The following is a 25,530-nucleotide window of genomic DNA, read 5'->3' on the forward strand; positions in this document are numbered from 1 at the left end:
CTAACCTTCAGGTCTTTATACAACTGATGAATCCATCCCTGGCCACTATATTTAATACTAGACCCCACCCTCCTTATCCTTCCCTGCTTTCTTTTTCTCCAAAGCACTTGACCATCTTCTGATGTGTTTTATACTAGAACTTAAGTTTCTCTAGGTAAAGGATTTTGTAAGAGAGTTTTGTGCATGGTACTCAATACTCAGCACATAGACTGCCTGGCAGATAGCAGATGTTCAGTAAATATTAGTTGAAGGATGAATGAATGGTTGGAGAATGTATTGGAGGAGTCTAGAATAGAAGCTGAGAGAGCAGTTAAAGGCTCTTTGGATGAGAGATGATGTTGGCTAAGACGAAGGTTATGGAAGATGCAAAGAATGATGTATTCAAGATATATTTTGGAGGTAGAATCAACAGGATAGTACACGTGATTAAAATAAGTCAAGTTGTTACCTTACAAATTTAGTGTTCTTTCCATTAAGTCACCATGAAACATCATTGTTAGCTAGTAATATGTTAGTAGTTAGATGAGTGGTTTTTTTTTTTTTTTAAAGTCTGTCTCCTGGTGCTGCCTTATTCACTGATCGTTGTAGAGTGTCATGAAGAGTAATAAGAATTTGATAAGTATTTTAAGTATTTAAAATATTAGTATTTAATAATATTAGTATTTAATAATTAGTATTTTAAATATTTTTATACTCTAAAATCAAACTGGTGGGACAGTGCATGCAGAAGTGACATATATGTGATAGTTCTTTTAGTTAGCGTAGGGTGGTGGTTCTCAACTGGGGATGATTGTGCTTCCCAGGGAACGTTTGGCAGTGTCTGGAGACATTTTTGGTTGTCACAGCTTGTAGGATGGTGCTAATGGCACTAGTTATTAGAGGCCAGGTTTTGCTGCTAAACACTCTACAATGCACAGGTCAGCCCTCCTCCCCTAGCAGAATGTGGTTCAGAATGTCAGTTGTCCTGAGGTTGAGAAACTCTGCCTCAGGGATTAAAATTCAGATTTCATCTTATTTTAGTGCTAAACCTACAGTTATTCTGTAACATCCACAGACCTGTACAACTTCTTGTCTATACAAGGTGTGACTAGAATGGTTGTGCTTACTTTTAAACAGATATACTATAAGCGACACATACACACGCTCATGTACATAAATCCAGTTGAAAGCTCTATTTTCAAAGTAGTTCCCTTGAAAAGGTCATTTGTTTGTTTATGTGACCCTACCTTTTTTACAGTTGCCTTTGAGACCTGCAGCAAATTCTTTAAATCTTATTGGTGCCACATTTTCTTCTGAGAGTGGATTAGGAAATACCTAGTGTTTTCTGAATGCATTGTGATGAGTAATGAGGTTGGGTAGTAATTCTGTTGTAAGATGAAATAGAGATATGACTTATAAAGTAATAATTGGCTCTGAAGATAGTTTAAAAGTATTGCTTCTTCTGCATATTTTTTTTATCAGTGAATATTGGGAATAAATGTACTGTTTTCTCAATTTGATGGAGCCTATTTATATGTGAAAGTTCTAAAATGACTTAAAGCAAAAGCAGTGTTTATCAGAGTGTCGAATATTAAAAAGATGGTTGTTGTCTAGGATCGGGGTCAGGCAGTCTCACATAATTTTGGGAAGATAACTTGGCACAACTTTTGGAGAGCAATTTGGTAATATTAAAATTTTAAATGTTTGAAATTCTGCCTCTGGCCATTAATTTGCAGAAACATTTATACCAGTAAGCAAAGACACATGTAAATTGTCTATTTCATAGTCTGTACACATACAAGCTGTTTCTTAAAGCTTTGTTTGTAAAGTGGAAAAAACAGAAACAATCCAAATACCTATCAACAGCATCTTAGTACATCTGTATGGTGGATTATTATACACCACCAAAAAAAAATTGATATGTGGATTGACATAAAAGGAGGTATAAAGTATATTAAATGAGTGAGGAAGTTGTACAAAAAAAGAAAACCCAAACAAGCACGTATGGCATACTATGGAAAATTATACATGTAAGAGCTGGAAGAAAAAAAATGAAATCTAAGGGGGAGTAGGATAGCTTCCTAAATTTCAGACGTGTTTGATTGTTTTATAATGAATGTATGTTTTACAATCAGGAAAAAAAATAATAAATATTTTAAAGCCATGGGACAGTCATCCTACTTTATAGCCAGGTCTTTTATTGCTTTGAAGCAGCCTTTTGTTTTAATACATAACTTTTAGCAGTTCTGTATTTATATTCATGAATACCTAAAATTGGCGAAATGTTCCTAGGGTTTTTTCTCTTCATCTGAAGTTATTCACTGCTTTTTAAAATTTTTTAAATTCTTGACTTTAAAGTGAAAGTGTCAAAGGTTAGTTGTGGAATGTTTTGTTTTAAAAAATCTTAGGCTTTGAAATATGTTGTAGAATTCTCATCTGTATTTATCCTGCAGGTGGCACTGGTGGTTTTGTGTTCTTTTGCACTGTTATCACTCAAGTATAATTCCCCTAAACTTCAAAATCATTTAATTACCCGTCCTGCTTGAGGAATGCTGTCTTTCAGGTAATCGTTGAAAATCAGATGTTTTTTAAACTATTGTTTCAAGAAATAAGTGTAGCAGAAGAAATTTGTGACGAGTTCTTTGGACATAAGTCATTTTGTTCTTTATCTACTTTATCACTCATTACAATCTCTGGGAAAAATAAATTTATTTCAACACCGAATGATACTCTCTAACTCCTTTAAAGTTCCAAAACTTCATCAAAACTGGCAGTAGAACTAATTTTTTCAAATGAATTCTCTTTGAAGTCCTCCCTTTCCCCCTCTCTGTGTGTCTGACTCCCCCTCTCTTCTCCCTTTTTTTCTCTCAGTCTGTCAAGTTCAAGAGCAGCTCAGATGCCGTGAATTAAGTGAAGCACAAAAGGGGTAAAGGAGACCCTTTTGAAGAACAAAGGCCTCCCATTAGGCTGCCATGTTCTTTTTTGACAAAACGTGCACCCTACATGGTTTCTATTGTTGTCCACATGCCCTGCACATAAGGTAAATACAGTAGATCCTCATTACCTCACGTTTTCCTCCTCTTCCTCCTATGCCACACACAACCAGTGAAGCTTTAGGTCTTTGATGTCTTTAAGCATTCTTATACAGTTGCTTTATCTCCTTTTAAAAAACTACATGGGTAGAAAAGGAAGTGGAGAGCAATGCACACCAAGTAAAACCCTACAAGGAGAGAAAATTAGCTGTTAGAGAAGCTGCAACTCAAGAATCCAGGGCAGGTGGAAGGAACCAAAGTCTTCCCTGTTATTCTTCTTCTACTCTGTGCCTTTTAATATCCTGCATTTTAAAAATAACTTTGATTTACATTCACTATAGATTGGTGAGTTAGTTTCTCCTCTCTTTATCAAACATAATAAAACAGGCAAATGGGAATAAATTTAATTGCTGAGAACAGTTCTTGTAATAATGAGAAACTCTTACTAATCTGCTGCTACTTCTTCTTGGTTGTTTGCTTTTTGGTGTTGTGTACATGGCTTACCTATAGGTTTGTTGTCTTATATTACTTTTCATTGGGATGGAACTGAGAAATGACAACAACAACAAACAGCTTAAAGTGGCAAATAAAAAAGGGAATTACCTATGTAGAAACAAACTTAAGTTTCAGAGAAAAGTTATTGAAATTTCAAATTTTACACACTTGAAATTTAGCTTGCTTATGGTAAAGTTGCTTTACCATTGCCGACAGGTCAGTTGCTTTTGCAAAGGAGTGTGTGATTGATTCAACATATTTGCCTACTGTTAATCATTGAGAACAACATTATCAGGTTAGCAAGTCTACTGAAATAGCCAGAGACCTCCTTAATTCACTGCAAAGATGAAATATCTGATGATTGGAGGTTTGGACTATGGTTTTATTTATTTTTATTTTTTCAAAGAAATTGGAAAGTCAGTAAGTGATTTGTGGTAGGGTTTGGGGAGGTGGCAAAAGAGATGGAAGAGGGGAGAGTGATGAAGGGGGGAGAAGGCATATTATTTCTTTTTCTAGTTTTTTTTTAATTAAAACTTTTAATATAGTGAAGAGTAAGATTTGAACTTCCGACAATATGTTTTCTTTTTATCTGATGTTGAACTAATGGTGGGCAGTTTGTGACTTAACATATAGAGAGTGGATCTGCCTTTTTAGGATTACAGAAGTGATTTAGTGGGGTTAAAAGCATTTGTAAGAATCAAAGAAATAATTCCTTTGTAGGAGCAGTAGTAACATTTTATTTTGAAAATTCCATGCGAGATTTTGGGTATTTCTCTTTTTCTCCCATACAACATTCAAATAAAAATACATTGTATATTCAACTCCCTTTTTTGGTCCTAAGGATTTCTTTTAATATTAAAACCTGGCTAGTGCACTTGAAGTTAAAAAAAAAAATTAAATGCTTAACTACTTGAAGAAATGTTTTGACCTTTAATGGACCCTGGTTGTTGCTTTTTAGGAACCATATTGCTTGGTTTCTTGGTTTTTTTGGGGTTCCAGTAGTTTGCAAGAAATCCTTTGGTTTATATACTTGGTAACGGAATAAAAGGCAAAGAGCTTCTTGCTTTGTATTGTGTGGGAAATTACCATTTCTGTTGTCTGTGCAGGATGTTCTAAAGATGTAGCCAGGGAGTTTCAGCGGGGGGTAGGGGTGAGACTTGCAGTTCTAATCTTTTCTTGCTTTTGCCTCTGGTCATACGTTGGATTGTTTTTCTGCTTTTGTTCCTTGGGGTGGCATCTGTCTTCGGGAGAAATCACTTCACAGTCAAACACAAATTGCTGAACTGTGGCGTTTTTGCTCTTACTGTTATGCTGAATTCACTGGGAAGAGTTTTAATATAGGTGCATTTAAACACTTGTTATTTATGGATGGGGAGAGATGGAGAGTGAAATCTCATTGTTTATTGAATGCTCCATCTCCTGCCCATCACCTTTCAAGAACACAATTCTGTCCCCACCACATGGCTTTTCACTAACTCCCGAATGTTTCTCAGTGCTAATCTGAAAGATCCCTGTACCAGAGATTACAGTTTTACACAGTTCCCACATATAGGGTCACTTTCATGAAATTAATGACTTCTTGACACTTTCCAGGCTTATGATTGTACCTTTCCATGTTAGTATTGATTTTAACATACTTCAGATATTACATTGTTAAGAGTTGAATGTATGCTTATATTGTTTTAATTATTTAAATAATTTAGCATTTTGGGACTTAGTGGTTTTAAATTTAAAGAGATTTAAGTTTTTAAAACATTTGAAACAATATTCTTATGATATTATAACAGTAATAATAGTAATTAGAAAAATACTAAAGTAAATGATAAAGCATTTTTTAAAAAATACCTAACTGGGAAAGTGGAGAGAGAAACAATTTAAAGTAATAGACCAGCTCTTTTCCTGAGTTTCCTTAGAAGCCATTTGAACAGTTACTGGCAACATTTTAAACATTAAATGTATTTGTGACTAAAACCTGCCTTCTCAATAAGGCAGCCTAACAGCTGTGTGTGACCTCACAGGGATCTCATTGTATAGAATTAGACTTAAATGATGGCTGAAAGAGGAAAGGGTATAATAAACCTATATTTATTGAAAGATTGAGCATGAAAAGATTTGGAGCTTTACAGTAGTTCAAGGAAGTAGGATTTATAAAAAATTGCGATGGGTGGCTTTTTTTTTTTTTCTAACATGGATAGATTTTGATTTAAAAACATCCAAGGGACTGGCAGGCTGTACCCTGGGGAGAGGGATGTGCAACTAGGGAAGGAATCTGATGAAACGGTGACTTCAGAAAGTTTCTGTGGACGGTTTGGAACTGGGGATGGAGAAAAGAAATGAATGAAATATCAGGAAAGTATTTTATGTACATTTGTCAATTTTTATTTCTACATTGATGTGATGGAAATAATTCAGAGATAGGCATACAGTTGTCCTCTGGCCAAATCCAGCATGCTCTCGGTTTTTGTATGGCCCATGAACTAAGAAGAAATTTTATATTTTTAAATGGAAAAAAATGAAAAGCATAATATTTCATGACACATGAAAATTAAATGAAATGGGAATTTCTGTATCCATAAATAAAGTTTTATTGGGACACCACCACACCCATTTGTTTATATATTATCTGTGTAGAATCTGTGGCTACACTTGCGCTACAACAGTCAGTTGAATAGTTGTGACAGGACTGAATGGCTCATAAAGATGAAAATGTTTACTTCTAGCCCTTTACAGAACATTTTGTTAGAATGAACACTGTAAAGTTTTTCTAAGACTAGGAATGTTTGCCATTAATAAGTTTGTTTTCTGTGTTCTTGTATTTGTTCATCAGGAATAAATGCTTTTTCCAGTTAACTGTTTCCTTTTTTTCTTTTCTTTTTTCTTTCCTTCTCCCTTTTCATTCCTTCCTTCCTTCCTTTTCTTTTTGTCTTTCTTCTTCTCCTTCTTCCTTTTTTTTTTTTTTTTTTTTTGCTCGATAATGCTCCTTTTTTTGGGTTGGGGGTGGATGCTCATACTCTGGCTCCTTAAGTATATTTCCTACTCATTAAGATTTCAAAAAAAATCCAGCTCTATTCAGAACTCAGTCTAACTTCCAAGTCTGCAGAGAGCTTTGTTGCTTTCTCTTCTTTAGATCATGGGAGATTATATTGCTTGAACATCAGGAGAGCTCTATACTCTTGTTTGGGAAAATTTACACACACAAATTTTGCCCCATTTTAACCAAGCATATTGAAATGGTCAGTTAATCTTTCTTAAAAGCATTAGGCCTTCCAAAATTTGTAAATCAGGCATTTTAAGATGCATTAAGAGTATTGCATTTTAGACTTGTTCTTTAAAACATTGATTTTTCTTTCTCTTGGCCTCAGTGCTGGTAGCTTCTGTCCCTCCCCTATTACCTAGTAGAAGCGTGGCAGTTGTTGGGAAAGTAATTGGGAGCCCTCATAGGCTTCTGTAGGAAAAGCTAGGATGACCCATTTATGATTTACTCATTTGCCTGGCTGGAGGGAGTAGTGTATAGATAAGAATTTGAACTTTTAGTCCATTTTCTCTGATTCTTCCTGCTTTCTTCTCTCCTATCAGTCACATGCTTAGGACAATAAAATTAGGGATTTAGAAATGTCATCATGAAATAGATTATTGGGTTTGACAAAGGTATAAAAGTCATAGTTAAAAATAAGTATTTAGTGCTTCCCTGGTGGTGCAGTGGTTGAGAGTCCGCCTGCCGATGCAGGGGACACGGGTTCGTGCCCCGGTCCGGGAAGATCCCACATGCCGCGGAGCGGCTGGGCCCGTGAGCCATGGCTGCTGAGCCTGCGCGTCCGGAGCCTGTGCCCGCAACGGGAGAGGCCACAGCAGTGAGAGGCCTGCGTACTGCAAAAAAACAAACAAACAAAAAAATAAGTATTTAATTTGCTTGTCCTACTAAATTCTCTTAAATAACTGAGCCTGGACCAGAAGCACACTGTTCATGACTTATCTCTATATAAAATAGCAAAGGTAGTAATCATAAATAAAACTCCTGATTTATTCTGAATGACTACCAGCTGCAAGCTAAGAAAGATTTTTTTCCCCACCTAGGTTTTCTTGTTCCTAATCATAGCCAAGCAATGATAAAGTTGATATTTTCCTTTATTTCATTGTGTTCATTGTGTCTCACATGTTACTTTATGCAGGATTTTTTATTTTTGGTGGGGGGGAGCCACACTGTGTGGCTTGTGGGATCTTAGTTCCCCAACTAGACCAAGGATAGAACCTGGACCCCAGCAGTGAAAGCGCCAAGTCCTAACCACTGGACCACCAAGGAATTCCCTATGCAGGATTTTTAAAATGTGCCTGGGTAGAGGATGAAGCTATCGAAAATCCATGTGGCTGTAGAAATAATGGTAATACTCAGTTTGTTTATTTTAGGTAATTTTTTTCCCTAGTTTCTTTCCGTTCCTTCTAGATCTTTGAGTATTGCCTGAAATTTACCTTTTTTGGTAAATTTCTACAGGAGATGTGGGAATATTGAAGAAGCAGTTTTGATTTTAAATAAGAAGTTACCTATTCCTATTATTTATTGGCCTTGCTTTTAGATGAGTTGCTCTTTGATGCTATATACTCTGCCTTAGAAGCCAGAGGTCTACCCACTACTTTGAATTTTAACGTAATTTAATATGTTTGCTAATTAGTAGGCTTATTTCTCTGTAGACTCAGCTGTGTTACCAAAATGTTTGGGGGAATTAAAGTAGTTTGGTTCTTATTTATTTGTTCATAAGTTCAGTTGTCTGTCTAAACCATGAATTTGGTAAAATTATGCTTTCTTATAAATCCTTTTCTTTCAAGAATTCTTGTCACTTTCCATTAATGCGAACATCTTCATCTAAGAATATTGACAGTCTCGTCACTTTCCTTTACAATCCTTTCTTGTTTTCTGTCTTTTTCCTTGTCTTTTAAAAGATACTGTTTTTCTGGAACATGCTGTTTTTAGTCCTGAGATTTGCAACTGATGAATTCCAGGGCTAACTTTAGTCAAATGAATATGATAGCTATTGATGGTGGAAGAATTATATGATGAGATCAATAGTGTTTTCTTCCCTCCCCTCTTTTTTTTTTCTTTTCTTTTGAAAGTTCTTGCATATATTCTAAAAGGAAAGTAATGTAGGTGGAGGTAAGGAGCATTATCAATCTACCTAACAGAGAGGTGAAAGTATTTTTGTAGAGAGCATAGAGGGGTGGTTTAATTTTAATTGCATTTTATTTTGTCATTCTCTCAATGATTGTCTTCCCCCCCCACCACAAATTAGGGATTACTTTTTTTTTTTTTTTTTTTTGTGGTACGTGGGCCTGTCACAGTTGTGGCCTCTCCCGTCGCGGAGCACAGGCTCCGGACGCGCAGGCTCAGCGGCTGTCACAGTTGTGGCCTCTCCCGTCGCGGAGCACAGGCCCCGGACGCGCAGGCTCAGCGGCCATGGCTCACGGGCCCAGCCGCTCAGCAGCACGTGGGATCCTCCCGGACCGGGGCGCGAACCCACGTCCCCTGCATCGGCAGGCGGACTCTCAACCACTGCGCCACCAGGGAAGCCCAGGGATTACATTTTACTGTTTAGTAACTTTCCTTGATATGTCTGTAATAATTAAACAGATTAAATCACACAAGAAATCCAGTCTCATTGTTTAATAGCTTCATTTCCTCTAGTCTAAGTAATTCTTCTCCTTAGCATTTATTTTTATGTGTATTTAAAAACCATTATGATTTTCCCCACTGGAATGTATGCTCCACAAGGGCACAGGTGTTGGCTTGTTCTCTTTTCTATCCCCAGCACCTGAACAGTGAACAGAGCTTATAGCAGGTGCTCAGAAAACTTGATGAATACATGTAGCTGTGTATACACATCAGAAGCCATTGGGGTTAGTTATGCCTTTGCCTGGGACCTCATTTCAGATAATCACAAAAATCTTCATCCAAAAATAAGTAGAATAGACCCATAAACTCGTTACTCTACTAAAGAATGCGTGTTTTCCGTTGTTTCCGTTGACACACTCCTAACAACAGGTAGACATTATGAAAGAAGTAAAGGGATAGGATAGGATATCAGATAAATTGATTGGGATGAGGAATTATGGTATTCATCATTAAATATTAGCCAGTAAAATCTGAATCTGTAAATCGTGATGCAGAGGGAACTGGCACATAAGGTGCATTAAGCTCAGGAAGGCTGGGATGAGACCCCTGAATGGTGTTTAGGTAGTAAGGAGAGGTCCCTGAAGAAGCTAGCATCACAGAGGGACAGACAGTGGCCTCAGAGTCAGGCCTGTGGGGGAGTTCTGGTTTTGGTACTTCCAGCCACATGACCTTAGTGTCCTAAACCCTCCGTTTGCCCCTGTGAGGACTGAATGAGATACTGGGGGGGTGGGGGTATTATTATTGTTTTTACCAGCAGCACCCAGCATCCTCAGCTGAGGCTGTTCTCCCTGGCAAGCAGGAGCAGCTTGATGAGGAGAGAGCATGCTCCCAACAATAGTGTTTTCTTACACCAGACACTTATTTTGCAGCTTATTTTACAACTCTATTATAGCAGTAAATATACATCATTCTGCAGTAATATTACAGTAGGCCACAGTGGCCATGATATCTCTCTACTCATCCTTTCTAAAACTGGAAGACAGGGCTAGATACTGTTCTGATTCAGCCGTTCAGGTTTTTCCATTTTTTAAAAAGTGTTAGTATTTGCTTGAGCCTAACCATGCAGGCAGAGTTACAGAATCTTTACATTTGAAGACTGCCTGGAAGAGTCTAGGTTAAGAAACAAAGACATTTTAAAATACCAGTTTAGGGACTTCCCTGGTGGCTCAGTGGTTAAGAATCTGCCTGCCAATGCAGGGGACATGGGTTCGATCCCTGGTCCAGGAAGAACCCACATGCCGCGGAGCAACTAAGCCCTCGTGCACCACGGCTACTGAGCCTGCACTCTAGAGCCCGCGTGCCACAACTACTGAAGCCCGCGCACCTAGAGCCCGTGCTTGTGCTCCACAACAAGAGAAGCCACCGCAGTGAGAAGCCCACGCACCACAACGAAGAGTAACCCCCGCTCACCCAACCAGAGAAAGCCTGCGCAGCAATGAAAACCCAACGCAGCCAAAAATAAAATAAAATAAAATACCAGCTTATTAGCACTCTGTCCTAGTAAGGTGAATTTTAAATTCCGTTTTTCTTCACCCCACCCCCACCCCCCAAAAAAGGATGGGGTAAGTAATGATGAGGATTGATTAAACAACAAATGAAAAATGTGAAACCCTAATAATGACTGATTGATGGTTCTGTGAAACAGCACTTATGCCTTAACTACTTTCCATTCAGAGTTTCTGTATAAGAATACCTTTGTGCCCTGGAAATGTTCAGGAGAAACCACTTTAGATGAATCCTACTTAATAATTTACTTATCTTAAAATTTTTAACAGAAATGGTGGTTTGACTACGTTACACCCCAAAATAAGTGATATAGGAGCAAAATATTTAACTTACACTAGAAGACTATTCTTATATAGGAAGAGTTCCGTTTTTTCAGAAATCCTTTCCTGTTGAAACCATTGATGTACCTTGTGAGAGAAATTGTTCTAAAGTTTATAAATAAAAGCAGCTAAGTTTTAACATCAGCCTCCTCTCCCCCATGAGTCTGAATTGTGAAATGTTTTTAAAAAAGGACAGAAAGACTAGAAAGTATTCAATTAAAAAATGAAATATTTTCAGTTCCATATTGTAATCAAATGAAGGAGGGAACACAGTAAAGTATAAAGAAAAAGAAATGAGTAGATGGAAGAAAAGATGAGAAGGAAAGTTATATTGATGGCAGGGGAGAGAGAGCACAGCAAGAAAGGATGGTCAGAAATAAGGAAGGGAAAAAGAGAGAGGTTTTATTAAAAGGGTGAGCAGAATGTTTACTTGTTATGTTCTTCTGATATGAGCCATGGAATAATTCACCATTCTTTGAAATATTCTTGTTTGATCATCAGTGATCTTTAGGTCATGCAATCCAGTGGGCATTTTTCCAGACCTTTTCTTAATCGAGCTCTCAACAGCATTTGACTTTCTTGTCCATTATCTCTCTCTTGAAACCTTACCCCTTCGGAAGCTGTGAAATCATGCTCTTCTGGTTTTCCTCTGATTCCTCTAGTAGCTTCTGCTTTGTTACCTTTGTTGTCCTTAGACATTGGAGTTCATGAAGGCTCAGTCCTGGATGCCTATATTCTTTTCATTCTACAACCTACCAAATGTATCCATCCCTATGTTTTCGGTTACCACTAACTGATGCTACATGTCATTCTCTAGTGTCCTGTATTTCAGTGAATAGCATCACCTTACTCATCTAGATGCCCAAGCCAGAGACTTAGGAGTCATTTCCAACACCCACCGTGGACTCACATACCAAATCCTTACTACCAAGGCCTGTTTTATGTCCTTTAATAACTCCCAAGTCTGCCCATTTCTCAGTCCATATTCTTGGCTACCCTAGTCTTAATAGTCATCATCTCTGTCTTGCAGCATAATAGTAGTCTCCCATAACTTTCCTTTAATTTATTCTCTACACTGAAGCTAGGATGATCTTTTGAAAATAGAAATCCAATCATGTCATTCTGCTTAAAATTGTTTCCCGCTGCTCTTAGAATAAAGACTAACATCCCACATGCCTACTTCTCCAGCCTCCCCTCTTTCCTCCCTCTCCTCACTTGAGCCACCCAGGTCCTTTGTTCAGATTCTCACAGGTGCCACGCTCTGACCTTGCACCACTCCCTTTGCCTGGTCAATTCCCACTTCATTCTTCAGACCTCAACACAAAGACAGTTTCCATAGAAAAACTGCTTCCTGATATATGGTCTTATTGTAGTTTGTTCTTTTCCTTTATAGCATTTATCATAATTTGTCATTATATATCTCTGTGATGAGACAGAAAACTCCCAAGAGGGATGGAACCCTGTCTGTTTTACTCACTGCTGAACCCCCAGAATCCCCAGCACCTGGCACATGGCAGGCAATTAATAAATAGTGATTAAATGACTGGAGTCTGTCTTTCCTATAGACTCAAGGTATATACATCATTGGTCCATGAATATTACTTTCAAGAAATCTTAGGACACTACATAATATGTTTAGGACTCAAAGATGAGGATAATATTATGTTTATCATTCAACACAGTATAGAAACTAAAGATAAAAATCAGCCATTTTCTAATCTGGAATTGAGTCTCTTTAGATTGTCTGGGAACTCCATTTGTACCTGTCCCCGACATGTTTCCCAAAAGGAGACATGCTGACTTAGGGATTTTGCTTTAATTCAGCAAACATTGGAGGGCATATAATATGCCAGACACTTTGTAGACTTTAATTGGCTACTCCCCCACTTCATTTATCTTTCTGTGATAATGGAATTTAAAATAATTTTAAACCTAGATTTGGTTTTCAAGACCTCTATTTCACATGGGTACATATTTGTGTCTTTGAGTCTTACTTTAAACAAAGCACTTTATAAATGAAGTGTTCACTTGAAAGATATTTTTTCACTTGACTGTGATTAGTTAGACAAACTCTTTAATTTTTACATAATTATGCATGTTAAGGGTATTCAAATGCCATTGGAACAAGATTTGTGTCCCTAAGTTCTTCTGTTTCTTCCTGACAATAACGGCAGAATACTTCCCAGATATTTGGTGGAGGGTTGTGGTATGTAACAAATGTCATTCATGGATGAGACTTAGCAAATATGATTTTAAAAAAGAAATTCAGTCCTTTGTTGTACAAATATAATACAATTAATCTCTGCCCTAGGATGCAGACCAAGAGCTGTTATAGTTTTCAAATGTAGGTTTATGCTGAACCATTTTTTTTCCTTAGAGATGTCCTTCCCACCGTGATAGAATATATAACAGAGTTAAGGGAGTAACTTGTGACCTACCCTTGCAAACCAGATAAATATAGAAATATTGGATTATTTAGTTATAAGAGCTTGAGGAATACGTAAAAAATGAGAAGAGATATGATTTAGAGTAGGGGAGAAATGCAGTTCTTGGTAGAGGTAACTACAGCATAAATGTTCCTAAGGAAACAAATGTTGATGGGAGTTGGATGATGAATGGGACTAAGTGGAAGACTTAGCAAGCAGGTTTACTTGTCTAGAGTGAGGAAAAGGTAGTGATTAGTGGGAACTATACGTTTGGAAACAGGCTAAGAATTCTGACTTGATAAAATGATTTGTATTTTAAAATATAGTATAAAAGTTTATAATCTAAGAAAAAATAAAACTTTGTTGGTCTTATGAAAATAAAAGTGGATGCTGTAGGTAGCAAAGATGATTGGCATTTGAACTTGATTTTTTTTTAAGTGACTTTATTCTGTTACTTGGGGCTGTTTTTAAGTTTTTATAACTAGTCTCTTCATTCAGAGAATGTGGAAAAATAACTGAACACTTCCCATACCAAACATGTTGTTAGGCTCTCAACAAAACAGTTTCTACTGTCAGTTGTTTGTGTGTCAGTGTCAGCCCAAATTACCTAAAGGTATGGACAGTACTATAACAGTAACCTTTAAAAAGATAGTTGACATTAGGTTTTTACATGACCCTTACTGTTATTTAAAGGTGAGGGTCAAGGTGGGTTAAAAATTTTGCTTTTCTTTTCTTTGAAATTAATTTAGGCTTTTGTGAATGTTTTGACCTCCCTTCCCTTTTCATTGAAATACTTTCCGTTGCCTGTTCTTTCCAGTCTTAGGCTTTTATTTTTCCCAGTCCTAGCTAAGCATAAAAAGGAAGACCGTCCTTCTTTCTAACCCCTTCCCAGAAATTAATTGTGCTAAATTATCAGCTTCTTAGATTTCAAGCAATCCTTATGCCAGAGGCATTTATTAAGTGTCCATATGCACTTGCTATTATGCTAAGTGTTATAGCAATAAAGTAGGAGCACTTGGGGCTGCCATCTATTAAGTGCTTTTAAAGTGCCAGGTAACACTAATGCAAATCATGTTATCAAAGGTATTCATATAAATAGTGTCCCCACCCCCATCCCACCATCCTAAATGCTTTAAGATTACATCCCCAGAGGAGGAGGGTGGAGTGTTTAGTCTTCATTTGGGTCTGGTTTAGATGAAGAAATATAAGTTCTCTAGAGGTCCATTTATAGACTGGTCTTACTCAAAATGCACATAAAGTATTTGGGAGTGTTGTTCCAGTAGCAAAATGCCTAAGACCGCGATTGTCTGAATAAGGAAAAATGGCAAAAGAGCTATAGTGTACAAGTTTAAAATAATTTATTGATGTGTGTGGGGGAAAATATTCCAGTTTACACTTGTAGGATGGTGGTTTTCAAGCTATTACTAGGAGAGAGAATTTTTAAATTATTGTTGTTTATTATTTGAAGATAGCAGATTGATGTACTGCAGCCGAAAGACTAGTTCTGAATTTTAAGAGAAGGTTGTTAGAAACATAGAAAATATATTGTGCCAGAATATCTCCATATATTGTATGTAGATTTGGACGCAGTGCTTCAGGAAAGAAGGAAGTTCCAGAAGAGACATAATTAAAGATCAAAAAGACAAAATAATCAAAGCACTTCAATCTGGATTATTATACAAATTTAGGATGTTTTAGGCATCCATTTAGGCATCCAGGTAGTTACTGAAGAACCACTATGTTCTAGGCAATGTGCTGGGCTCACAGAATGCTCTTTGATGTTTCTGTCAGACAGGATACTACTGGTCAGTGCAAACTGTACGTCCCTCTAGTTTGTTTTTCTTAACACTCTAACAGGAAAAACAAAAGAACATGGAATAAAAAAACAAAACTTTGAGATTGTATATGATCTGAGATCATAAAATCTTGAATAGGTAGAGTAGATGCAGAGTTCTTGATGAACATTTGGGAGGCAAGGTCGCCTAGGGGTTGACGATGGGGTTGTAGAGCCAGACTGCCTATGTCTGAGTCCTGGGCTGTTTTGAGGATAATGTAGCAAAGTGCTTAGAACAGTTATTGAGCCACAGTAAGGGCTCAATAAATGGTGCCTATTAAGTTGAAGAATACTAGAACTTTGTAAAGACTTAGAGAACTAGATATTGGACAAATGAAAAATATTAAAGCACCTCTACAATTAACCAGCGTGTTGTTAGACAAATTCCTGGCAAACTGAAGATCAGATCCAGTGGAGAATGCCTTCTAGTAGCATGTAAATATTCATGCTTTTTAGAATTCTGGGACATAATTGTGGTGCTTGAGGCTTATAAAAAGGGGGTTTTAAGAGTTGTTTGAATAACAAAAGATTGGCGTGCTGAATGTGGAAAAGCATTCCAGGAATCAGGATTAGTTCCAGAGGAGAGTTCGGAACTGGAGAGGGAAGCACAAAAAAAAGGGTGTTAAGTAAATTTATGTGGGTCTAAAGCGGTGTTCTGAAATGAGGGCGATTTTGCCTCTCAGGAGATATTTGACCATGTCTGGGAGAAGGGTGCTACTGGCATCTTGTTGTTAGAGGCCTGGGACACTGCCTCTAACATCCTTTACTGTGCAGGACAGTCTCCACAACAAAGAATTACCCAATCCAAAATGTCAATAGTGCTGAGGTTAAGAAACAATGGTCTAGTACAAGGTGTAATAAAGGCCACTGGGTAATAGAAGCCTGCGATTATAATATCTCCACCCCATCCCCCAGGAAACAAATATGAATACAAATTTAGCTCAAGTTAATTAGCTCACCATGATGCATACAAACATCTCCTTAAGCTGACCGCACTGCTTGTGCAATGTTAACCTTTCACCATGCAATCAGGAACCTAAAATGACGCAATCCTTGCTGTAACCTCCACACTGTACGTCTTCCCTCCCCTATCCTGGAGGGAACAAAGTGTAATGCACATTTGCTTAGATTAGAAATTGCAATGAAAACTATTATCAAGAATCTTCTTTTCTAGGTGTGTTTTTTTTGTTATACTCCTGTTCCTGCGGGTGCTCTTTTTTACACCAGGCAAGGTGATAGGTTAACAAAGCAGCGAATAAGGAAGATTTAGTTTGCTGGTTGAATAAAGAAAAGTTGAAGCTTGAAGATCTAGAGATCCTTGGCATTTGTCTGTAGGACAGACAGTTTTTGACATCACTATGGAGGTTTATAGAATTGTGATATGGTTAGAATGAGGGATAGAGGTGACAGTTTATAAGTGACATGGAGGATTGCCTGGTGTGTGGAATCATTCTGGAGTGAGGCAGTGTGTTGAGGAATAGTTTGATCAGGAAGAAGTTAGGGGGGACTTCCCTGGTGGTAGTGGTTAAGAATCCACCTTCCAATGCAGGGGACGCGACTTTGATCCCTGGTCAGGGAACTAGGATCCCACATGCGGCGGGGCAACTAAGCCTGTGCACCACAACTACTGAGCTCGTGCACCTCAACGAGGGAGCGCGTGTGCCGCAAACAACAACCCACGTGCTCTGGAGCCTGTGCGCCACAACTAGAGAGAGAAAACCCGCGTGCCACAACTAGAGAGGAGCCTGTGCGCCGCAACAGAAGAGCCTACACGCCTCAAAGAAGACCCCGTGTGCCACAACTAAGACCCAACACAGCCAAAAATAAAATAAAATAAATAAATAAATAATAAAATAAATCTTTTTTTTTTTAAAAAGGAAGAAGATAGGGACCTTTCCTCTTCATTTCAGATCTATAAATTCAGCTACTTGCTGAACCTCTGAGAACCCATAGGCATATCAAATTAAACATATCCAAACTCATTCTTTTCCCTCTTTACTCCCACATTTTCCCTTCTTGTACTCATGTTTTCCTCCTACTCAGCACCACCACCTACTCAGTCACTCGAGCCAGAGCTGGCAGTCATTCAGCTCATCTCCTTCACCCAACTGAGCATTTAAATTGGTAGCAAGGCTGCCTCCTTAATGCTGTTCATTCTTGTTTCTTCTCCTTTCTCGGACTACTGCCTTAGTTCTAGCCCCCACTCTTGCCTTGGGCTCACGTGATGGTTCAGTTTTCAGAATTACGCCCTGTTAACTTATATTCATACAGCTACCAAGTAAACTACCAAAAAAAGTTTAAAAAACAATTATGTTACTCTTGCTTAAAACCCTTAAAGGTTTAAGGTCAAAATTTAAACTTTTAAGTATTTTAAGGTAAGTCGAAACTTAAATATGAGGGACTTGATGACATTGTCCTTGCTCACCTCTAACCTCACCTCCCAATACTTCCTCACCTCACATATACCATTTGCTGCTTCCTGGACTTGTGAATACGCATCACACCTCTTTCCCTTCCCATGTTTTACTTTTTCTATACTTTTCCATCCCGGTACTCTTTGTTTTCACTTGTTTCTGCTTCTCAGTGAACTGTCCTCTGAATTTCTTGTCTGATTTAGATGTTACAGCTCTTCTCAGCCCCTTTAGCATCTTAGCTAAGAGTTTAAATGCAGGACTTGCTCCAGAGACAGACTAGACAGGTTAAAACTTCAGCTCCACTCTTTGCTGGTTAGGTCTCCTTGGGCAGGTTACTAAATATCTCTGTATCACTCAGTTTTCTCATACATAAAATGGGAGTAATAGGAGAACTTACCTTATAGGCTTGTTCCTATGAAAGTAGATTAGTTAGTATATGTCAGATACTTAGAATAGTGCTTGGTACATGTTAACATGTATTGAGCATTAACCTGTTATTATCTTACGCGTACCTCATTCATATCACGTTATCTGGTACTGAATCACTACTTGTTCCCTCTTCCACCGCATCGTGAGCTTTTTGAGGAAAGGAACTAAATCTTATTCAACTTAAATTTTATTCAGGAATATTTATTGGGCATCCACTGAATCATAAATATTTGGCCAAATCTAAACCGCCCTGTTTTTGTGAGACATCTGAGCTATATGAATAGTTTTTATCTGCTTAAAGCGTTGTTTAAAAAAACAGAAGGAAAAAGAAGAGTTTGTGCTGGAAATCATGGGCCCACAGAGCCTAAAATATTTACTACCTCTAATATTTACTTCACAGAAGACATTTGCTGATCCCTCAGCTAGATGTCAGAGATACACAGGATGGCTGGCATTCAGTGTTTGTTAGGATGAATGGATGATTGGATAGATAGATAAATGAGTAAGGTACAAAGATCAGAATTGTGAGTATTGGTGATTATTTGTAAGAAGAAATGGCAGCGGTATTGTGAAAATGTGAAAGTGGAGAGTCCAGAATAGTTGCTTTTTCTCATTTGGCAATCCAGGGCTAGACTGTTGTTTGTGTGAAGGGACATTTTAAGGTCTTTCATCTTTCTAATGTGTTTGAAAAGTTGGACACAGGAATGCCATTTAAATGCCCAGGTATCAACATGTGGTAGAAGACAAGAATTTGCTAGCTTCTGTAGTTTGTTAGGATGAAAAGTTTCAAGTAGTCTTCTGTTTTCCATAAGGAAACATCCTTGGCATCCATGCTAGTTAACAAATAGTATATACTAACTTTTGAGTTTAACTAGCTAGCTTCATATTTTGCTTGCGTAAATTTGTGAAAAGTGAGAGGTAGAAGCCCAGTGCTCTGGCTTCCACAGTTTTTGCTTTCTGTTAGACCACGTTGCATCTCTGGCTTTCTGTTGTTATTTGACAGAATGATAATGATCAGGACTTAAAATCCATTTCTCGTTTATTTTTCAGTTATTTGAAAATACCACACTATACTTACTTTGCCATTCCCACTGTAAATAGTCCAAGAAACTTAAAAAAAAAAACTTTTTGGTGAAACTAAGATTTTATACATTTTAATGTAGGTGATCCTTACCTCTCCATAGTCTGATCTGGAGGCAAAAGTGGGAAACCCTGCTCCTATAGAACACTGCTTGTGAAGAGGAGCTTATGAAATATTAGGTTATATTTCTCTCTTAAAAGAGGCTTTTTAATGAAAAATGGGGCATAACTTGATGTTTCATCTTTAGTGTTAAGCTATAGAATCTTCTTCTGTGCCACCATGAACTCTAATACATACAATGATAGACTCTCTACTTTAATGTTATTCTTAGCCTATTTCTTTCAGAATTTTGTTAACACCTTTCACAATAAATAAATGCTTGTCGAATTGAATTGAACCTGCTGAGTAGTTTTGCTTTGCTGAAAAATTTTTTTGTTGTTGCAAGTATCAAAGAATAACTTGTTTTATTTGTAGTCTATACTGGATTCATTCATGTCTGTGATATTTTCAATGTATTTTTCTTTATTTAAATGTGGAAATTAAATTCTAAATTGGTTGGCAGCTGTGATGTTGGTTTAAGGGCAGTAGGCTTAAAGTTAAAGTTTGTACCTTTATTTTGCCACTCTTACAGCATCTGTATTAGGACAATCTGCCTGAATCTGCTTTTTCTTATCTGTAAAATAAAGAATAGGGGACTTCCCTGCTGGCACAGTGGTTAAGAATACGCCTGCCAAAGCAGGGGACACGGGTTCCAACCCTGGTCCAGGAGGATCCCACATGCCACGGAGCAGCTAAGCCCATGCACCACAACTACTGAGCCTGAGCTCTAGAGCCCACGTGCTGCAACTACTGAAGCCCGCGCACATAGAGCCCCTGCTCCACAACAAGAGAAGCCACCGCAATGAGAAGCTGGCGCGCTGCAACGAAGAGTAGCCCTCGCTTAACGAAGACCCAATGCAGCCAAAATTAAATAAAATTAAATTAAAAAATTGCTTAAAAAAATTTTTTTTAAGTTACAAAGAATAACTGCTTCAGAGAATTTTGTTAGGATTAAATGGGATCTCATTGAAGCCTACCTAATACAGTATCTGGTACAAGAAGACTGTTTAATTAATGTTTAACATATTAAAAGCAAATAGTTCTTTAGGTACATCTTAAGACTGTTTGAATAGAGGTGTTATAGAATCACAAAATCTTAAATATTAGAGGGGAAATCAGAGTTCAAGCTCAGCCTCCCTTCAAGGAATTTAATTTTTTCTCTAGCATCGCCATCAAGTATTCATTTCTCAGTGCCTTTAGAAAAGGCATTGTGGTAGATTTTCAGAAAACTCCAGCGTTGAATAAGGCACAGAAACTCTTTTCAAGAAGGCTGTTTATGGCAGGCTTCATTGAAGAAGTGGCAGTGGAACTAGATCTTGAAGGATGGGTAGAATCTGAATACTTAGAGGGGTTTCTGACCGCAGGAACAAGTGGAACAAAGGAGAGAAGATACAGGACAGTCATAGAAAATTGTGAGCGTGAGTAACTCCATTTAACTGAAGTTTAGGGAAGGTAAAGGAGTAGTGAAAGGTCAGGTTGGGAGAGAAGGTTATGGCCAGATAGTAGAAGTCCTGGATGCGTTGCTGCAGTTGACTTCCTGGTGCCCATCAAATGAAATACAATGAAAAAGTTTTAACTGTGAGTGGTATAATCAGAATCATTCCTTTTTTTTTTTTTTTAGTAAATATGCTAATTTTTAAATAGTTCTCCCTTAATATTAATTTGAAATATGTCCCCTTGTTGTAACTTTCATCTTTTTGTTTTAGTTCATTTTCTGTAGCCTGAGTCAATCCGTTTCTCATCCCTCACATCAAATCAGACACCTGTCAGTTTTACCTCTAAAAACTGTGTAGAATATGTCCCTCTAGCTTCTATCTCTGAGTTTAAGCTACCACCATCTAGATTACTGTGACACATGGCCCAGAATCAGCCGATAATTGTCCATTCCTGCTGTCCTGTTAAGAGCATTTTTCAAAACCTTTCTTTGGTAGATCTCCATTCTTAAAAAATTTAGAGAGCATCTTGTAAACCATGTCACTGTGCTTGACCCTTATCACCAAAGTTATAGTATAGCTAAAGAAACAGTCTGCTCTTTCTTATTTTCTTATTGTAGCCAAGGCAGGAATCACTGAGGTAACGTCATTTTTGACACATTACCTTGGATTACTGAGCACTAGAAATGTCTTTTAAAATCAGAGCAGGGGAGGAGACCTTAAACCACAGTGACAAGAGTGGAGTAAAGGAAGAGCTGTGATAGAGGATACACTGTGCTACGGCAACACAGAGGAGCAAACAACACTTAAAGCTTGCTTTTGAAGGTTGAAATTGTTTATTTTACACCTTATTCTTAGAGACCTCTGGCAATGTAATGGATTATTCAGAGAAATTCTGCAAGACTTCTACAAATGCCTGTAACATCCCTTTACATGTTTTTCGTGCAAGCTCAAGGATATGAGGGATTTCCACAGGGTCCATGAAGAGGAAAACGTATGGTCACCAAAAATTAACACTGGGGCTGCCCTAAGGGCCTTTGTCCAAACCACCCTCCAGAGCCTTGTGTTTTAATGTCTGTTCTAGACAGAAGACTAGACTTTTCAGGGTGGGGAAATGGAGCTGAGATCCCTGCATAAAGCTTGGAATTCTTAAAGACCTGTACCCTTAGCTAAAGGGTAGGCCAGGAAAAAAATCCATCTACCATCAGAGTGCTGCAATGAAGGCTTGTCTCTTAACCTTACATTTATGTACAAGTCTTCCCTGAGAATTTGTAACCTTAGCTCTTTTTAAATACAGATTTGAAATTTAAATTTATACTATCTCTGTGGTCTGGGAAACCGAAAGCCAAGAAATAAAAGTGATCCCAGGCTAGAAGTGCCTCAGGTTGGGCAGAGGCAAATGTATGGCCTTTCTGAAGGAATGTACTTTCAACCTATGCTTCTCAGACTCCTCCAGATTAGTTTTCTAAATATGAGTCTGTAACCCAAAATTACAGAACCTAGGAAGGAACAAGCCAACATCAGACTTGCAGCAAAACAACCAACAATAGAAGTAGACTCCCTGCTGCCTCCCACAGACTTTAGATTATTGGAATCAATCAGGTTTACTATTTAATTTTTAAATATTTTAGTAATAAAAGGGGATTGAAAACATGAGCAAGAAACAAACTGTGAAAATGACTAAGTAGATTTGGCAAAGAGATAATCTCTAGAAAGGAAAAAAATAGTTATTGAAATTTAGAAACGCAGTGAACAAGTTAAAGAGTAGATTAGGTATACTTTTTGAAGAGCGAGTTAATGACAGATGTCAGGAAAACAAGCAGATGAATAGCAATACTTATAGATGAAAGATATGAAAGAGAAGTTAAGAGGTACGGAGAATAGAATGAGCAAGTTTAAACTGAATCTAATTGTAGCAGTAGTTCCAGAGATAATAGAGATAGTTCTCAGCTATTATCAATTCAAATACACACTGGCTAAGAATTTTCTAGAACTGATGAAAGGCATGAATTCTCAGTTTTAGGCAGCAGGATAAAAGCCCAGGCAGGGTAGATAAAAATTCTATACCTATATATATTATAGTGAAACTGCAGAAAATCAGCTTTAAAGAGAATATCTTAATAGAGGACAGGAAGAATAGATAATTGCCCATAAAAGTGCCACATTTTCACAGTACTCAATAGCAACAAATGGAAGCCTGAAGACAATGAAATTGTAAAATGCTGAGGGAAAATGACTACCAACCTTAAAATTTTTACCCAGCTAAACTTTTATTCAAGAATGAAGATGAAATAACTTTTTTTGGACAAATAAAAACTGAGTTGGTTACTATCATACCTTCACTAAAAGGACTTTTGGGCTTCCCTGGTGGCGCAGTGGTTGCGCGTCCGCCTGCCGATGCAGGGGAACCGGGTTCGCGCCCCGGTCTGGGAGGATCCCATATGCCGCGGAGCGGCTGGGCCCGTGAGCCATGGCCGCTGAGCCTGCGCGTCCGGGGCCTGTGCTCCGCAACGGGAGAGACCGCAGCAGAGGGAGGCCCGCATACCACAAAAATAAAAAATAAAAAAATAAAAGGACTTTTAAAGGATGTACTTAAGAAGGAGGGACATTGAACTCAGAAGGAAAGACCGAGATGCAAGAGGGAATGGTGAGCAAAGAAATCAGTAACATGGGTAAATCTAAGTAAACTACACACCTCTTTTAACACCTTGGTGCATAGTAAATGCTTGACTAACAGATAAATGATTCATCTGCTTTCCTGTAATAGTGTGCTTTCTTGTTCAGCCATAGCAAATAGAGGGATTGACTTCTTATTCAGAATTTTTCAAAGAGAAGCTGGAATCTCAACAGGACTCCCAACATGATTAGTCTTATTTTGCAAAGTTAAAAGGCACAGTCTGTCTCCAAGATGTGATTTGGAATGGCTGAGTTTCTTGTAAGATTTGTGTCTATTTATAGGCTGCTGAGCAAATTTTAATTTAAGTATTAACTAGGCTTACCCCTGTTTACCAAGATCCTGAATGTCAGTCTTGATTTATAGTTTGAATCTGGAATTTCTACTCAGAATGTTCCCAGATTTCATGTCCATTAATTAGAAGACAGTTCTAAATTTATTGTTTCTGAGAACCCCTGCTAATCTAGGGGAAACATAGTAAATAAAATAAAACTTGTTGCTTTTTAAATGGCCAAGAACACAAACCAGAAGCTAGTCTTTTTCCCCTATGGCCCTGACTTTTAAAAAGAAGTATTTGCTAGACAGAATTTTTTTTAACTTTTGAATTTCAGATTTGCTATCAGGAGTATACTTACAGTAGGGTTTTGTTAGGAGGGCTGCTGTTATTAAAGATCAGTAGATGAGTTCTCTGAGCACATAGTCCTGTCTTTTTTGAAAGTAGTTTCTTTCAAGGAGTTTGTTTTATTGTGGACTTAAGCTGATATCCCTGATCTTATTCTTACTGACTTTCTAGGCACTATTCATTCAACAGATACTTTTGAGCACCTCTTGTACTCAATCATGCACTAAGGTTGCCACCGTGAATAAGACTGACTAAAAAGATGCCTGCGCCCAGGAAGCCTGCCTTTTAGTGGAGTGAGTAAATAAGTTTTTAAATTATGAGAACATAGAATAAAATGGGGTGACATGATAGTGACAGGGCAGTGGGGGCGGGGGGATGTTCTTAAGATTTCATGGTGGAAGGCTTCGCTGAGGAGATGACTTTCAGTCAGAGACTAGAATAACAAATAAAAAGAAGCCAACTGGGCAAAAGCATCCTAGACTGAAGGAACAGAAATTGCAAAGGCTGTAAGGCCCATGAGCTTGGTGTACATCCCTGTGGTGGTGTATGCATTTTATGCATTTTCTTTCTTCCTTTCTTTTTTTTTTGGCCACGCCGCCTTGTAGGATCTTAGTTCCCCGACTAGGGATCGAACCTGCGCTCTCGGCAGTGAAAGCAAGGAGTCCTAATCGTTCGACCACCAGGGAATTCCTGGTGTATTTATGTTGGTGGCCTAACATGGCCTAACATTTTTTGGTAATTAATTTTAATTTTATGATGGCGTAAAAATCACGCCAGATTGTCATAACTTAAATTCCTATCTTTTACTGACTCGATTGTTGTAAATTACCCTTATTTTTACCCTATTCTGTATTCAGCCAGTGGAACTAAGTTGAATTATAAATCTAGGTTTTTACATAGGAGACAAGAGATAATGGCAAAGGATCATAGTGTCTTAGATATGAAACTTGAAAGGCAATATCCCAAACCCCAAATTATGTTACAAAATTTACATATTGAATCTACTTTTTAAAAAATAAACTTTATTCAGTAAATATCTAGTTACTTATAGGTTTTCAACATAAGTAAGGAATCCTTAAAATTTCATGAAAACTACATTTTCTCTTTTGTATTAAAATATGCATATGTTTGTTCCCTTTTAACAAAAAGTAAAAACATTTCTCAGCTTTTACTTAAATTATAGATTTCTAATGTGTTGTTCTAGCTTTTCAGTCTGATCGCTTTTCATGTCTGATTGATCTTTCTGGCCCTGTGGAGCAGAGTACAGAGCCCTATACATAATAATTTCTTAAAGTTATTTGTTGAGTGAATGAATTAATGAATGAATATATAAACACTTATTATAAAGTGACCGTTAGAGAATAATGATCAATCGTCAGTATACTTAAAAAGATTGACATGACATTGATCACTTTTTAAAAAGTGACTTTATAAAATTGTTGGAAAATATTTTTGCATTTCTAAAAGGGAGGTGGTCAATGTGAAGAGCACTTATATGGACTAAAAATCAGAAAATGGATCTGA

General features: G+C 37.6%; 1 protein-coding gene across 2 annotated transcripts in view; it reads left to right on the forward strand.

Moving 5' to 3' along the window:
* POU2F1 (POU class 2 homeobox 1) overlaps window positions 1-25,530 on the forward strand; it is a 188,625-nt gene that overhangs the window by 50,153 nt on the left and 112,942 nt on the right. The window contains exon 2 of one of the 2 annotated variants that reach the window (XM_028488674.2): window positions 2,851-3,019. The exons of the other annotated variant lie outside the window; for it this stretch is intronic. The gene's annotated coding sequence lies outside the window, so the exon portion shown is untranslated. The remainder of the gene's footprint in view (window positions 1-2,850; window positions 3,020-25,530) is intronic. 2 annotated transcript variants of the gene reach the window in all.

Source organism: Physeter macrocephalus, chromosome 4 (assembly GCF_002837175.3).
Source record: "Physeter macrocephalus isolate SW-GA chromosome 4, ASM283717v5, whole genome shotgun sequence".
NCBI classification, from domain to species: domain Eukaryota; kingdom Metazoa; phylum Chordata; class Mammalia; order Artiodactyla; family Physeteridae; genus Physeter; species Physeter macrocephalus.